The following is a 5687-nucleotide window of genomic DNA, read 5'->3' on the forward strand; positions in this document are numbered from 1 at the left end:
TATATAAACTGGATCCAATCCACTCCCCATTCCTTCCCCTCCAATTCCTCCCCTATCCTCCTTGACACTTTTCCCTCCCAACTCTCCCCCCGATCACTTTTTAAAATTTAATGCCCAATGAATCCATTTAGTGTTGCCTGTATATGCATGGATGTGGGACCATCTACTGGAGCATGGGTAGCCTCTCAGGCCTCACATTCCTGAAGAAAAGTGACGCTCCCTCTCTTAGCTATCAACTGCATAGACCCTCAGACAGGGTTATGTCTTCATGGGCCCCTCCTGCATCCGTGTTGGGATTTTTGTCAGGCTTGATCTTGTGTATGTGTGCAGTCCCAACTGTTGTGAGTTAATGTGTGAAACTGTGCTGTCATGTTCAGCAAATACTATTTTGCTACAGTAATCTACTCCCTCTAGCTCTTACAATCTTTCTGCCCCCCTTTTCTGAAATGATCCTTGAGACTTGGGGATCCAGAGTGTGATATAACTGTCCCATTTAGAGCCGAGCATTCCATAGTCTCTTATTCTCTGCATGTTGTGGGTCTCTGCATTAATCACCATCTGCTGCAGGAGAAAAAAAAAAGCTGCTCTGACAAGGTTTGAAAGATATATTAATCTATGGGTATAAAGATAAGAATTTAGGGGACAGTCCAGTCAACAGAGTAATAGTACTAGGTTCTCTCCTAGGGCCTGTGACTGAGCCATGGGTTTAGGGCCCAGTTAATGGTATCAGGAATAGGTTCTATTTTGTGAAACTGGCTTTAAATCAGAAATAACTGGTTACTCTCATAATATTCATGTCACTACTACACCAATGAGCATATCTTACCGGGCTACTTACTATTGCAGCTCACAGGATTTACAGCTTGGTAAAACTGATGACTTTTCCCCCATGGTAGCATGTATAGAACATTCCAGCACTATGAAAGCTAGTCAATAGAGATGAAGCTTCCAGGTTAGTGCCAGCTTAATTTTTCCATGTCCTGTGACTCAGGTCTTCAGCAATATGGTTCATCTTATCAAGTTCTAGAGGGTAACCCAGAGGAATGGTAATAGCCTGTAATGTTCGAGAGGGTGTCTATGGGACCCCCTAACTTGAAAGGAGGTAACCTATACCTGGTACTGAGCTTTTTGATTGCCAGTACTATCTGGGGTGGCATTTTCCCCCATTATAGAGTAACTCTTTTAAACCTCTATTACATATGTATATGTGTATGTATATATATATATATTAAATTTTTTAAAAAATATTTTATTATTTTATGTGTATGCATGTATTGCCTACATGTAGGTAAGTGCACCTGTGTCGTGCAATGCCCACGGATAACAGAAGAGGCTGTCAGATCCCCTGAACTGGAGTTACGGACAGTTGTTAGCTGCCATGTGGGTGCTGAAATTCAAACTTGGGTCTTCTGCAAGAACAGTCAGTGTTCTTCACTGCTGAGCCATCTCTCCAGCCCCATATATTTTTAAAACATTTTTTTATTTTATGTGGTTGTTTTGCCTGCATCTATGTAAATACACCTGTGTCATGCAACGCATGGGAAGACCAGAAGAGGGTGTCAGATTCCCTGGAGCTGGAGTTACAAGTGGTTGTGAGCTGCCCAATGTGGGTGCTGGGAACCAAGTTCTGGTCTTCATGATTAAGCAGGTTGTTTTGCCTGCATCTATGTAAATACACCTGTGTCATGCAACACATGGGAAAACCAGAAGAGGGTGTCAGATTCCCTGGAGCTGGAGTTACAAGTGGTTGTGAGCTGCCCAATGTGGGTACTGGGAACCAAGTTGTGGTCCTCATGATTAAGCAGCAAGTGCTCTTAACTGCTGAGCCTTTTCTCCAGCTCCAATGTTCTGTTTTTTGATATAAGGTCTCTATGTGTAGCTTGGATTGACTGGATCTCCCTATGCAGACCTTGATGTCCTCAAACTTGTAGTGGTCCTCCTGCCTAAGCCTCCTGAGTGCTAGGATCATAGGCATGCACCACCATGCCCAGCTGAGTGATTAGTGATTGTGTAGCATGCACTTAGGACATAACTGGCACAGAGTGAATGCTTTATACAAGTCTGTACTTTAGTATATTTTGTCCTGGGGATGTAGCTTAGTGGTAGATTGTTTGCCTAGCATGCGAGAAGCCCTGGGTTTGATCCCCAGCACTACCAAAAAGAGTAATTGTTATTCTCTAGTCCTGGCCTTCCTACCTTCTGATAAGTACATAGATCTAATTAGATTCCACAGTAATCCAAGAATCCATTGTAAGATCACAGGTCAGCCATATCAGTATTAATAGTAGTCTGTCTCTCTGGGGTACCATTGTGGGGCTCATTTGTGTCTTAAAAGCCAAACTAACAGGATCCCTTTTTAGTGGTCAGGCCTGCTGTCACTGGTTTTGACACATCCATTTTAAATCCCCTCCTATATTCTGCCAATGTTGCACACTTCAAATCTTTAGCTTTCCATAAATTTGGGATCCTAAAATGACAGACTGCCCACAAAATTCACCAGGAAAATTTTATTTTATTCACCACTGGGAGGGGGGGTGTCAATAAAAACAAAAAGGAGGGGAGGAAAAACCAAAGGCTGAGTTTCCTTACATTTCTGGCTTTGTATAGCACAAGCATTTCTAATGGAAACTAAAGAATTCCTTCTTCTGTGTCTACTTCAGCTGGCATCCAGCTTCCATCTTGTGAATGTTACATCATTATTCTGTCCCTCAAGGTAAAATAAAATGAACAGCTTCCCAACCAGCAATGAACTTGTTTGGACAATAGTGCTCTGAAAGGCTGTTCAGGCAGTGTTTGTGTTCCAGGCTGTTTTGTCACACTTCCCTTAGGTGTTTCAAAGTTATGGGGAAGTTGCTACTTTGCACATAAGGTGTGTAACTACTACCTTCCTGCAAAGCCTTGAGCCCATTCATTTGTTTTTTTCTTCTGGCTTTTAGTCTTTTGGGATTCCTGGAGTGTCCACAAATAGATTCACCTCTAAGAATTCTGAGTAACTGTGGTTTGAAAAAAATCCTTGGTGTAATTAGCCATGATCCTATTTTTGAAATTATATCAGCAAAAACTTGAAGAGGATGGGTTTTGGGGGTAGGAGCAGGTTGGCACTGATTTAAATCTTCATGCTTTTGAGAGTGAAATCAAGACCATTGAGGAAATAATGTATCATCACACATTAAACAGTATCAATCAGAGTGAGCTGAAGAGAAATGATTGCAGAAAAATGAATTGCTGGGAATATGGGTCATATGACAGGTGCTGTTGTAGTTAGCAGCAGCAAATCACTCTGCACTTCTGCCATGCATGGCTCCCTCAGATCATCCCCTTCAGATCCTGAGACCTGATTAATCATTGAAATGATGACATTTAACAGGCTAATAAAAGGGCCCTGCAGCACGCTGAAGGGTCATTGAAATTAGATGCCAAGTAGAGAATCTACAGTGCTCAATTCCCAAGTCTCAAAGGCTTTCTCTAGGAGCTTTCTCATTTTTTTTATTGCTGAAATATTGATCATATTTTTTAGCTTTATTATTTTGATGTATATGAGTATATTGCCTGCATGTATGTGAGTGTACCCGTGTCGTGCAATGCTGCGGAGGTCAGAAGAGGGCTTTGGATTCCCCTGGAGCGGGAGTTAAGGACGGTTCGTAGCCACCATGTGGGTGCTGGGAATCAAACCTGGGTCCTCTGCAAGAGCAGTCAGAGCTCATAACCACTAAGCCATCTCTCCACCCTGGCTTTTTTTTTGAGACAGAGTTTTATGTAGCTTAGGCTAGCTTCAAACTCATTAAGTTGCTAAGGATGATCTTGAACTTATTGTATTACTATTTTAATTTTTATTTTATGCATATGAGTGTTTTGTCTGCACGTATGTAAGTGTACCACATGCACAAAATACTCAGGGAGGTCAAAAGAGGGCATTTAAGCTCCTTGAGCTGGAGTTAGGGAGAGTTGTTAGCTGCCACGTGGGTTCCTGGGAACCGAACCCAGGTCCTCTGCAAGAGCAGCCAGTGCTCTTAAAATGCTGAACCATCTCTCCAGTCCCCCATTTTTTTGTTATTTTATGTACATGAGTGTTTTGCCTTTATGTAAGTGCACAACATGTAGCTGCCATGTGGGTGGCAGAAACTGAATCCATGTCCTCTGCAAGAGCAGAGTTTTAACCACTGAGTTCTCTCTCCAACCCTGACCTTGAATTTCTGATCTTCCTGACTCTACCTCCCAAGTCTTGGGATTGCAGGGGTGTGCCATAGTGCCTAATGGTAGATTTGTTTAAATGCCTGTCTGAAAATCATTTGGGAAAGGAAGAACATTCAAAATATTATAAGGGGGTGTAGGTAGGGGAATGGGAGGAGAGATGGCTCAGCAGGTAAAGGGGCTTGTCACCAGTCTAGATGACTTGTGTTCCATCCATGCGACCCACATAGTGGAAGGAGAAAACTCCCATGAGCTGTACTCTCACCTCCACATGCACACCACAGTTCACATATACACACACAATAAATAAAAGTAGTAACTTTTTCCCCCAGGCTTAGTTGTCTTTATTGTTAACTGACCAGACAGCTGACCAGTTTGAAGTTAGGCAAAGGCAAGGGGCTCAGCCCCACTGGACTCTGGCCTGCAGGGGCCACCCTCTAGGTGGGGGTCCCCACGGGGAGGTGGGCAGCTCCTGTACTGGAGGCCAGCCCACAGGGTACTGGAAGACAGTGGCTCTAATGGGTTCAGCCCTGCCACTTGGCTCAGTCGCTTAGCTCTCTTTTCCAGCCAGTCCTTCAGGTAGCCCTCAGGAAGCTAAGCAGTCTCTAGTGACCATTCTCTGGCTTGCCTCTCTCCTCCACCTGGATGCTCAGTTCCTGCAGGTCTTGTTCTGATGTGGGAAAATCTGCAGTTGGAACCAAAGTCACACTGACCTACCAGCAGGAACTTCCTGCAAGGTCACTTGTTCTGTTCATCCAGCAAGATGGTACCCACATCTCGGTACATACATGTCTTATTACACCTTGGCCTTGAGGTGCTAGAGCCCATTCGGGTGCTTTTTTCAGTTGTAGAGGTTGTCCTGGAAGGAACAGTCACAGTAGCCACAGAAGTATTGCTTCCCCATGGCCACCTATACTAGGTAGGCTGCCTGGCTCCATGGGGCTGGATGGCTACAGGATCTTCCTCAGTAACTTTTTTTTTTTTTTTTTTTTTTAATAAGGACCTAGCAAGATGGCTCAGCAGGTAAAGGTACTTACCAAACCTGAGTTCGACCCCCAGGTCCCATATGGTGGAAGAAGAGAAATGACTCCTGCTAGTTATCCCCTGACCTTCATGTGTGTACCTGGTACATGTGTACGTACCCCATAAACAAGCTAAATAAATGAAATAAAAGGTAACTAATATAGAATATAACAATAGATCCTGACTTTAGCATTTGTGTTTAAAGAACTCTGAAGGACATGAGACTCACAGAAAGTGCTCTTTTTGAGTCATCTATATTATTTATTGTTGAATAACAGATTATGAGTGTGGTGTATGTTGTATTACTGGTGATTCTCTATAATTCTGTAAATTCACTTCGAATCACTGAATGGTATGCAATACAAGTGAATTTCATATGTGCAGTTACCCTGATCTTAGTAGCATAAGCAATAGAAAGGTTAAGAGTCCTGGTGTAGGGCTGGAGGAGATGACTCAATCGGTAAAGTGAGCAA

The 5687-nt window shown here is 43.2% G+C and overlaps 1 pseudogene; it reads right to left on the bottom strand.

The window, feature by feature from the left end:
• Positions 1-4567: 4567 nt before the first annotated feature.
• LOC103745575 lies at positions 4568-5173 on the bottom strand (annotated as a pseudogene).
• Between the last annotated feature and the right edge of the window lie 514 nt (positions 5174-5687).

The sequence above is a fragment of the Nannospalax galili genome, unplaced genomic scaffold (genome assembly GCF_000622305.1).
Source record: "Nannospalax galili isolate Female #2095 unplaced genomic scaffold, S.galili_v1.0 scaffold120, whole genome shotgun sequence".
Taxonomy (NCBI): domain Eukaryota; kingdom Metazoa; phylum Chordata; class Mammalia; order Rodentia; family Spalacidae; genus Nannospalax; species Nannospalax galili.